At 36.1% G+C, this 12,003-nt stretch overlaps 1 long non-coding RNA gene across 1 annotated transcript; it reads left to right on the forward strand.

The window, feature by feature from the left end:
* Positions 1–838: 838 nt before the first annotated feature.
* On the forward strand, positions 839–2,801 carry LOC132069287 (uncharacterized). The gene is made up of 3 exons (XR_009417728.1): positions 839–971; positions 1,055–1,161; positions 2,734–2,801. It is a non-coding gene; the product is annotated as an uncharacterized LOC132069287 (long non-coding RNA).
* Positions 2,802–12,003: the final 9,202 nt, after the last annotated feature.

Raw genomic sequence — 12,003 nt, forward strand, 5'->3', positions numbered from 1 at the left:
ATTCTAAAATATCTTAAAGTACTATGGTGGGAACTCTCTGTTATCTCTTTCTCCATGTCTCAATACCTTTCTTCTTTTACTAATTACTATTTCCATCTTTTTGTTCTAGCTATCTTCTTTTTACTATTTTCTGGTTTACTTCTTGTTCTAGGCCTAGTTATCTTCTTTTCTTGAAGTTTATTAATCCTCCTTTCTATTTGTTTTCACTTTTATGTCTATTGTCTAATGTCTGTCTTCTTAAATGAAAAAATATGCCTACAGATCTTATATGTTGGTGCCTACAGTTTTTATATGTTTGTTGTTTTTGTGCTGCTAACTAGCTATGTAGACCATTACTACATGTTAATTTATTTTCCTATCAGATAAATCATAAATCTTGGCCTTTTGATATAGAGGCTTTAAATTATCAGTGTGCTTTTCTTTTTGGAACTTGTACTCCAGTGACAAGAGTGTATACTTTGATTTCGAGGATTTGGGCAACACCACTGGCGAGTGGGACTTGTATCGATCAGATGACAAAGAAGGGCATAATAAGAATAGTTGTTAGCTTCTTCAAGATACCTTAAATATAGAATGACAAGAAGTTATTCTGATATTGATTTTGGCACTTCAAATTCCATGGAAGATGTCTTCTTAGTGAAGGCACTTCGGGATGTCTATTCATTCCTCTGATGTCTTTTACATTTTTTTTTCCGGAAAAAGTGTACATGGAACCCTATCGAGGATAATGTTATTAGAAGCAATTTTACAAAGAAGGCGAGTTCTTAGTTGTCAAATATTTTTTCTGAAGCTCGAAATAAGGGTCAAAAGCTTTGGGGCTTGGGACGGTTCGGGAGGAGCATAATAAATACTGGGCTACGCCGGAGTTTCAAAAGAAGAGCACCCAGACAAAGGCAGCTTGAAAGTCTAAGAAGGGTGGCTCATTGCACACTTGTGGTTCAGTGTCCACGGGGACTGCTCGGAGGAAATTGGTAATTGTTTACGCATTTAGATGGCAGCAAATACAAATAATGACATAAACAACATTAACTTGGTTTATTTCATTTGCAGAAAGTTTCTCGTGGTAGGCCACCCGCTCGACATGAGCTATGGAAGAAGACCCATACGAAAATCGAAGATGGAAAAGAAGTTTAGGTTGAGCCACGGGCAGAGGATACCTATGTAAGCTCTAAACTTACTTGGAATATATTTGACCGGTAATATTGTTTTTATGGTTCTTGGTAAGACTCAACTTCTATTTAGTTTTCTCTTCATGTTAATCCTTCTTAAGTTCATATAAATAATCTCTTGGTGATATTATCTCGGATAAATTTTTGTGGCTTTTGAATCTTTAGATTTTCGTTTAACTTCTTTCTTCTTCTTATTTAACTTTGTTCTCAACTGTGTTTATTTGCTATATATCTTAGTGATCTGATCAACAATTATACTTTCAAAATAATCCCAAGTCTTAGATACTAGTAATGATAAGGGATGGAATGAACATTCATTTTTTTTTTCATGATAGGTTTGTGTTACATTCATTTTTTTTTTTCATGATAGGTTTGTGTTTCTATTGGAAATGTTAATGTATAAACGCACCGACTAAGTTGACAAACAGCCCTCCCCAATTTAGCAACATGTTTATCTTCATCTTCACTGTTTAGATATCTACATCTTTTCTCAATGGAGGTTGAAGGCAGATCATGTTCTTTTTAGCCTTTGTCTATGGGACATAAAGTGCTTCGATTTGTGACAAAAAAGGACCTACTTATTCTCGAACAATAGTTCCATGAACCCGGCCAGCAACTTCTTCGGCTTAGGTGCATCGTCACTTACCATCTTTTTGTCACGTACTAGATGGGATTCGAGTTGAGTTTTCCACTTCTATCCAACTCCGACCAGCTTCTTTTCTCCTTCCTTTTCTCCCTCATGCCACCAACATCAATCCACTTCCTATGCAATGCATACATATTAGACAGAAGTACATAAAAAAACTTGTTATCACCTTCCAATTCTATCACCTTTGCAGCAGCTACTTCTGCTATCTTTAGATTCCCACAAGTGACAGAAGCACCTAGTAATGCCTTCCAAACTAATCCAAAGTTTTTAAATCTCAAAGTTGATTTGTCTCCGATGCTATGAATATCATGACCCGAATGATTTGATTGTTTTTCGGGTTGTTGAACCGGGTCGAATATTTATCTAGCCAAAAGCAAAACTAAATTAAAGTCTGACTTGAAAAAAAATTATAATTTCATTACTCCATAAGCTTCAAGAATTTATGTAATCTACAGATTAGGAATTGATCTTTTTCCCTGTTATATTGCCCCATCAGATCCTCTATATTTTAAGAAAATCGTGTTCCTATAATTTGTTGGATTGTGTGTTATATATAGCTTTTCTTTCTGTATTTCTTCATAAAGATAACATTTTTCTTGATTTTAATGGCTGAGGCAATATTGACTTATTTCTAGTTATTGCAATGAAGATAAGTAAGCAGATCCAAAAAGAAATTTGCCTTCTGAACAGAATCAAATTTCACCTTCACTCGGGCGCTAGTTTTAACTATTTTTTTGCTGGTTTAAGATTCAAATATTTTGATCTTGGAGATTCGGCCCATCCGAACATCGGCTGGGCAGCTTGTTAAAAAGCTACTCAAGTAAAATGAAGTTATCTTGTCTTGTTTTTTTTTTTCACTTTTCAGAATTTATTTTATACCGTTTGTTTATATACTAAATTTTAATTTTAATGTAGAATCGGTATAATCAAGCGATGGAGGATCTCATTAGGGAGTCGGTAGGGATGATCAAGGCAATCCAATCACGCCATCGGAGGAACAAACTATCTCTGTTGGTTAGACGTGGTCGGTGGTGTAAATAAGGGAAGAGCGTATGGCCTTTGCTCCGAGAGAACTTTCACCGCATCCGGTGTGGATTGCAAGGTATAGGGAGTTACGCCTCGTGTCAAATGAGCAGCTCGAGGAGATGCAAGACGAGCTTCGGGAACTTGCTAGGAAATATGAGGAGGAACAGAATAAAAGGTTGAAGGAGGAGTGACGTAGGATAGTGCTTGAGTCAGACGTCAAAGAACTCAAGGCCCAAGTGTGTAACCTCATCAAGTTGCCCCGTTCTCCACCCCCGAGCCCCGATCATGATGATGGAGAGGATGCAGAGGATGAAGAGGATCAGGAGCATGGAGATGATGAGGATCAGGAGAATAGAGAGTATGGAGAGACTGAAATGGAGTATTAGGGGTCAGTTGTTATTTTTGTTTGTGCATTTGGTGAACAAATGCTATGTGTGCCAAAAAGAGTCAGAGTCAGTTAACATATTTTTTTGCATTGCCCTGTTGCAACAGATCTCTGGCACATGTTTACAACAATTTTTGGAATCAGTTGGACAATCCCATATAGCTTAAAAGGAGCAGTTGAAAGTTGGAGCTTATGGAAAGTGAGCAAAACCATCAACAAGATCTGGTAAATGATACCTGCATGTATTTTTTGGTGTTTATAGACAGAGAGGAACAACAGATGCTTTGATGGGACTTCAACTCCTAACTGTTCTCTAAAATCGAAGTGTTTAGTTAACCTTTTTAGTTGGAGCAATCTATCCCCTGCGAATGATGTTATCCCCCTTTTAGATTTCATGGCTCCCTCTCAGTGGCTTAGTAGCCTTAGAGTCTTTTGCTCATGGTTTTAAACTCCCAGCTCTTACTAGTTTTCTTTTACAGTGTCTGGAGTTTTTAGCCTTTTCTTTGTAAAGTTTGCATCTGCTTGATGCTTTTGAATATGAATATAACAACTTAGTTCATCAAAAAAAAAATTGTTATTTTTGTTCTAACTTATGTTACTTTGGCTTGTTTGAAGTCTAGTGGGATGCTTGTGATATATTTTTGCATAACGTCGAAGTTGGTTAGATTCGTACGATGTTTGTTGGCTTAATATATAAGAATATAGCAGGTGCTGTAGAAAAAAATAGGCATTGCTTGCCAAAATAATACTAGAAATAATGAGGGACTTACCGATAGAGTCCCTTGGTAACAAGTGTAATTGCAAATCTCAGATTTTCAGGTTACCGAGGGACGTCCCTCATTATTTTCAAATATCAAAGTACTTTTCATTTAGCTTACCGATGGACATTCCTCAGTAAAATGAAAAATATAATTGTTAAATATTTTATTTATCGAGGGTTGTCCCTCGGTGTATTTAAAATTTTAATTTAATTAACATTAATATACCGATGTATGTCCCTCAGTAAATAATATATCAATATTATATATATTTCTTAAGTACCGAGGGTCGTCCCTCAGTATATTTAATTTTGCATGAATGTGAGGGAAGGGAAGTACCGAGGGATGTGTGAGGGTCTCCATCGGTATTTGCCGAGAGTGTCCCTCGGTATTATTTACCAAGGGTCAAATTACCCACAAGCCTAGTACCGATGGCGTCCCTCGGTAAATCCTGGTTATCGATGGATGTCCCTCGGTAAATTCCGTAGATAAATCAGGATTTTTTAGTAGTGATACTGATTCTTTTATTTTAGTCTTCCCTGGGCTGTTTATTTTCTCAAGAGGAATGAGATGACCAGAAATCAGGATTTTTGGTTATATCTCATGTTTGCTAATTTGTTATATTCTCAACAGTATTGAGGTGATCCTTTAAACTTCTCCAGTTAGTGAGAAGCACTTCCTAAATTTTACAGGCTACTGTTTTGGTTGCAAAAGTCTCTGTTTCTGAAATATGATTTCAATTTGGGATTTCAGAAATTCAAATGTCATTTTTTTTTTTTTTTTACTTTTAAATTTTTGGCACAATCTAGAATAGTTCCTTTCATGTGGTATAACTATTATTTTCTCTATTACAGAATCTAGCGTAAGGAGAGATTAAACTATTGGAGTTTTGGATCTCCTAATCAACTTTCTTTTTCCAATTTGAAATAATTTTAGATATTAGTTTATGTGGTAGAATTTTTCCTGTTAAAGGTTCGACCCCTCCAAGATCTCACTAGATACCTTTGTTTGGTGGCTGGTTAAGAAGGTTTTTTATTTTATTTTATTTTATTTTTAAAAGGTATTAAAATTAGCATAATTAATTGTTTTGTAGCTTTTTAGTTGCTTTATATAAAATTTAGCACATCAATATAGTACATGTTATCATGTACAATTCCATATAAATATAATAGGTATAAGTTATAGGTCAAATTATATTTTATGTAGGATAGAAGATGAAATACTCCCTCCATCTCAAATAAGTGTCGTTTTAGCTTAAAAAATTTGTTTCAAAATAAGTCTCACTTTAGGAATTTTGTCACACCTCTACCAGGAGTATGACGGGCTCCGACCCGGAGGCCGGGAACCACCTGACTCATCCGTGACTTTGAACATTATAAACCATAATTCAAAGAATATCTGCACGCAGAAAAGGCCCAACATAGGAATATCCGCTCATTTAGCACATATGTACATATGCAGACCAACAAGGTCGCCACAACATAATGTATTTCATAAAGCCAGCAAGGCTAACAGTAAAGTATCAAGAGCTCAAAACAAGGCCGACAAGGCCACCAATATATTATACAACAATATGAACCGGTGGAGCTATAAAACATCTAACTATACACACACGTCTACGAGTCTCTACATAGAATACAAATGATCATAAGGACAATACCAAATAGACTCCAGCTCCGAAGTAAGTGGAGTGCTTTTGAGAATCCGCTGATAGAACACCTACGGGTCTGATCCGTCTTCCTACCTACCTACGGGCATGAGCGCAGCGTCCACAAGAAGGGACGTCAGTACGAATAATGTACTGAGTATGTAAGGCATGAATAACAACATAATATAGACATGAAAGGTAACATGGAATAAAAGAGATAACCTGTACATCTGGATGCCTCATAAGGCGGATGCCATGCATGCTTAGCCTTTAAAAAAAAAAATTTTTTTATACGTATACATAGTACCATGCCCGGCCATTAAGGCTCGGTGTCATATATATAGTATCATGCCCGGCCATTAAGGCTCGGTGTCATATATATAGTATCATGCCCGGCCATTAAGGCTCGGTGTCATATATATAGTATCATGCCCGGCCATTAAGGCTCGGTGTTATCATCATTAGCCAGCGTCCGGGGCAATATCATAATATGCCCACTGCAATGGTGTGCACATCTACGTGCCATGCCCGGCCGACTATAGCACGGCGCGGTGAGAGAAAATACATAGATATATATATATAAACCATGCATGAGAGCCAAATAAGAGCTATAAATACATCGGAGCGACGTAAGGTCGGTAACCTCCGATTATATTATGGAATAATCATCATCGTTCTATCTCACCTTGAAGGAACAATTATTATAAGGCGAGATCAACGACAATGAATAAAAATCAAGAAAATCACGAAAATAACTCAACATTCTCATATTTACATTAAAATCATAAGCTTGGGACTTTTAAATATGAAATCATCATCATCGTCGTAATCATCATAGAAACATTCTCATCTTTAGCATCGTCATTACCATTGTAAAAACATGTCCGTTGTTGTTGTCATAAAAGCTTATAGAATCATAAATCTTTGACTCGGAAAATAGGGACATTTCGGAAAATATTTATGGATTATCAAGAAAGAAGTCATGCCTTTGAATCATGAACTCTATGAATCATGAATTTCTAGCTTTTGAGAATAAGAATATTCTTGGAAAACATTTATGGATTCACATAAAGGGATCATGGGACATTTGGAAAACACCTATTGAATTCATAAGGAAGGAATCATGTCTTTAGAAGAAAGGGACTAGCCTTAACATACCTGGAAGATAATTTCTCGACTTCCAACTTACTTCCTGTCTTGCAATTCCCTTAAAATCATTCGTAGCCTCGTAATCTAAATATACGACCATCCATACTATTGTTAGGCTCATCGTCATACGCTCGTCTTAAACCCTTAATTAAAATCCATTTAGAATCTGCCGAAATTCGGACAGCATCTCTCCTGTTTATATGCCTAGCCCAAAATCACAATCCAATAACCAACAACAACAACAATAATACCAACATCACAACAACATTATCAACACCAATAGGCTCCATAAAACATTCCATTCGATGTTTTCCAAGTTTCTCAACTATTCAACTTATTATACGACTATTTAATAACTTTATCTCCGTAAATAAACTAAAATTAATATTAATAAGGAGAGATTCATACCTTATTCTTGCTAGAGCAGCAATATGTTCGATGTTTACTTTGAATCCTAGCCAATTCCAACACAAGACAAAACTATAATCGCGACTACACGTTATCCGGGCTTTGATTAATACGCTGTAACTTGAAATTTACTCAAAATCCTCATCTTTTATGTGATCTAAGAGCTCTTTTGCTTGCTGAATTTTCTGGAAATTTTTAGAAGATTATGATGGAGAAAAATGGGGTTTTTAACCCTTTTATAGTGGCTAAAGTCGGCGGCTTATGGAGTCTTTGTTTCCCTTTTAATCTGTCCCCTAAATTGTGACGTCCATAATTCTCTATTCCGACGTCGTATCGATGAGAGGTTTATTGCGTTGAAAACTAGACTAGACGAAATTCATTTTAGGCTTTTGAAACACCTTAAAACTCCTCACATGCCTGGAGATATGCCCCTCCAAAGTTGACCCAAAATTCTGTCTTTAATTCTGCCAATTTTTTTTTCTTCAAATTTTCGACAAACTTTTTTTCTTTGATTTGTTTGGTCCCAAAATCTTCCAAAACTCCCCTTACATGATTATTATCATTTATTATACTTGGTAATGGTCATATTCTCGTGTTTCAAGGTTGTCCTTCCCGGTTACGACTTACTAGATCGTAATTCATCCTTTATTTTATTGTCATGTACTTCCCATGACTTGTACCTTCCAAACTTCATGGACGTCTCCAATGCTCCATTACAATGGTGAAGTACGTGATATGCTCATGCTCTGAAAGTGCGAGGTGTAACAAATTTCAAGACCAAAGTTAGCAAGTGTTTTCAACTATGCTCTTAAAATTAAAGAAATAGTCCTCTTTAATATTACTCAATTCTTTAAAAAAAAAAAAAATAATAAATAAGAAACTTAGTAAACTATACTTTATATTGATTGTTTTCCTTAATGGGCTAAACAGAGCTAAGATGACACATATTTTCGGATGGAGGGTATATAAATAAACCCGTATCGTTGCATAATTAATCTTTAGATTTTAAAACCACCAAATGAACGATCCCTATAGTAATCTAAGGTGCAAAAAGTATAACTCTCCTCATAAATTTTGAAGAAAAGAGAAAACATAGTCCCTCCGTCTCAAAATAAGTATCATTTTTGTAAAAACACATTGCCCCAGATATTTGACACTTTAGGAATTCTAGACAATAATTGTCCCACAGGCACCTTTCAAATTTCGAGATTCAAATAAGTCTTCTTTGACCGTAATTTTTCATATATCTTTTAAATATTTTGAATTGTCAATTATTGTGACTTATTATTGTGTAGTTTCTAAATATGTAATTTTATTTCAAAAAGTTAGATGTTCCATGCCCGAATTCACGGTCAAATTTAAATTGTTTGACTCTCGAAATTCGAATTGTGCCACATAAATTGGGACAGAGGAAATAATTGTTTCTAACTATACCGTATATTAAAGAATGATCTTTCTTAGTAGTGTTCAATTTTCAAGAAATATCTAATAAATAGGGACAACTTAGTAAATGATACCATGCATTTATTGTTTGGGCGTGAAAAGAGCTAAAACACCGCTTATTTTGAAACGGAGAGAGTAGTTATTTTTCGTGTGATCAATTTTTAAATTAGTTTTAAAATCAAGGTAAATATGCACAAAAATGTTTCGTTTTGGGGGTGGTGGGGTTAAGAATCGCAAAATTAAGGAAATCTAAGAAGTTAAAAGATGACAACTCAACCATTTTTAGAACAACAAACATTATATATATCCATGATGTATGTTGTCTGTGCCTCTCATACACGTCCGTCTTCCCACAGTACTCTCACGCGCTTTAATCTCCTAACTATGCTAACCTTCCTTTTCTTTTTTCGCTATTCATCATTTCTCCTTCTTTTCTTCTTTTCCTTTCAAATTTTGTTGGCTAAGGCCTAGGGCAGACGTATGAAGCTGGGTAAGTGCGTTACGCAAGCAATAACTCATGTACATGCTAATTGAATTTAGCGCTGCTTCACAAATTCAAGATTCTTTCCCAAGAATTGTTTTAGAATTTAATTTTATACACGCTGACATGGTTATGTTTTACACTATGAGTTTTAAAATAAGCACTTTTTGAGAATAAAAACAGTTCTGGTCACTCAAAAGTTTTGGCCAAAGAAGCTATAAGTCTAACTAATGGTTGTGTCGCGCGATACGATTATGGTTAGCTGGTAAATACAAGAAAACCATAAATTAGAAACTACATTTGTCAAATATATATAATGGAAACCAATGCTCTAGTTTTGGCATGACATCGAACCCGCATAAAATATTTAGTTGATTTGTGCACTCTACAGAAAACGAATTTTATTATGTTGTTATCTTCTCCATTGCTATAGTTTTGCAGAAATACACTGCTACAGGAACGAGAATTTCTGACGAAATCCGTAGAAAATTTAGAATTTCCGACAATAAAGTCGCGCAAGCAATTACGACGAGTACTATTTCAATGAATTTTTAATGGTAAATTCGTCCAGAATTGATCTTTTCTAGCAGTGTTTGCTAACTTTTGTAGCAATTTGTTATAATTTGTTCTTTGCCGCTTTGAGCCTTGGAACTTAATTACTTTTTAACCCCAATAGAAGTAGTGAAAATTAATTACTCTGAAGAAATAGTTGGAATAATTACGTTATATATAGAATGAATTATTTCAGGGAAAAGAAAGGGACTTTGGTTTGAGCTCGAACAGTAACAAGTTGCTCGAAGTTAGACATGCCTCTTCTCATATGAATGTGGTTCCAGATAACAATTTGAGAAGAGACAGTTTATCAAAAGGGAAATATGTTGTACAAATGCCGGTTGCTATGGGGATGGTGACTCCTCAGCCAAAAAAGGACTTATCTATTAAAGATAAGTTAGACCGGTCTTTACGCAGCTTCAGGGGTGCTCAGAAACATGTTGGTATAGGAATGGTGACTCCTCAGCCACAAAAGGAGTTATCTATTAATGAGAAGTTAGACCGGTCTTTAAGCAGCTTCAGGGGTGCGCAGAAACATGTTGGTATAGGAATGGTGACTTGTAACGACCTGTTGTGTCGTTACCGTGATTCTTCTGGTTTTGCCCTCGCGGACTCGTTCCCAATTCTCGTTAGAACTATTTTGACCCGAGAAGATAGTAGTCATGGTTTCCTAGGCATCGTTTGGAGTTTTGGAGCATCTTTTAGAAAATGTGGCTTTAAGCGATAACCGTTTGACTGGTGGTTGACTTTTGGATATACAGACCTTTTCAGAAATCTGTCGATTCTGAGAGGTCCGGATGATCATTTGTGATTGATTGGTCGGCTCGGTTCGGTTCCCAATGCACCCGGTTGTGTTTTGAGACTTGGGTTGGAAAGTTGGTAATTAGGCCATCGGGGTTGACTTTGTCAACGAAGCCTCCGATGGAAATTCCGAGGCCACGAGTGAGTTCGTAGTGCATTTTTATGTATATCTGCATATTTGGTTTGTCTGTATCGGGCCTCAGATGATTGTCGGATTTTGGAAGGAAATCATGAAATTTAGTTTTTGGGATTCTAGTGTCTGGTGTCCGCTGGAGCGGCACCCGCACCGCTGCAGTGGCACCGCTGTAGCGGTGGGATAGCCGCTGCAGCGGTAGTGTGTATTTTGGCTAGGACCGCCGTAGCGGTCTGCACAGCCGCTGGGGCGGCCATTTGACCGTTGTAGCAGTGTTGACTGAGACTGACCCTACTTTATAAGTTTGCGACCCAAAAACCCTAGTCATTATTCTATTTTCATTGGGGAGCTTTGTGGAGGTGAATTTTAGAGTTTCCAAGAGGATTTTTCCTAAAGGTAACTCCTCTTGATTCTTTAACCTCTCTTAATCCTTAGAATCACCTAGAATCTAATGGGTCTTTAAATGGATTTCTTGAGTTGAGTTCAAAAATCAATTTGGCTTCCTAGAGTCTTCATAAATAGTAAGATTAACGTTGAATATGCTTGAAAACGTTGTGAATGGATTAGTTAGATTCATAATTTTCCATAAAAGCTTAAGATTAAAAGAAGGGTTTTATGGGTTTTCTTCCTAATGGGTTCTTGGCTTTGAAATATTGTATTATTGGTTGGGTTAGCTTCATTAAGCATGAATTTGATGATTATAAACTATATAAACATGATTCCTTCATTATTAGTGATAAAATTGTGGGATTAAAGTTAGGGTTCTTAGACCCAAATTTGGAGGGTTTTCACATTAATGATGATTTTGAGAATTAATTGAGTATTCCTATGATTAAAGTAATGGGTTTTGACCTTTTAGTATTGAATTTGGTATTTTGGTCATAAAATTTCTGTTTTGCCCTTGAGACAATTTTTCCTAAATTAAGGGTTGGAATTTGACTCGAATAGAAGGTAGCCAATATGGATATCATTATTCATGGTTTCTTACATAGAATTCATATGTGATAGAGTTTGATTATTTGGAGACGCTTTGAAAGACAAGGCAACATGTGGGTTCGTGGCACCTGTCCGGCTGCCGGGTAGGTTATGGCTTTCCTTTTCGGTAGACTCCGGTTAGTTTCCTATATTCGTGTATTAAAAGGAACGGAGAATGCATGTATAGGAATTGGAGATTTGGGATGGAAACTTAGGATGGCATTGTTGTGTGATTTGTGTGTCCGGGCTTGTGGCCTATAGACTTCTTAGGTTGTTTGGTGTGGTTTCTTAAATATTGGTGGATTTTATGTGACTTGGGAGTAGTGGATGGTACATAATTTATCTGTGTCTCACGATGGAAAACTCCGTAATATGTGATTAATTGTGTTATACCATTAATAGTGAATCTAGTTAATAAATGGAAGA

The sequence above is a fragment of the Lycium ferocissimum genome, chromosome 9 (assembly GCF_029784015.1).
Source record: "Lycium ferocissimum isolate CSIRO_LF1 chromosome 9, AGI_CSIRO_Lferr_CH_V1, whole genome shotgun sequence".
NCBI classification, from domain to species: domain Eukaryota; kingdom Viridiplantae; phylum Streptophyta; class Magnoliopsida; order Solanales; family Solanaceae; genus Lycium; species Lycium ferocissimum.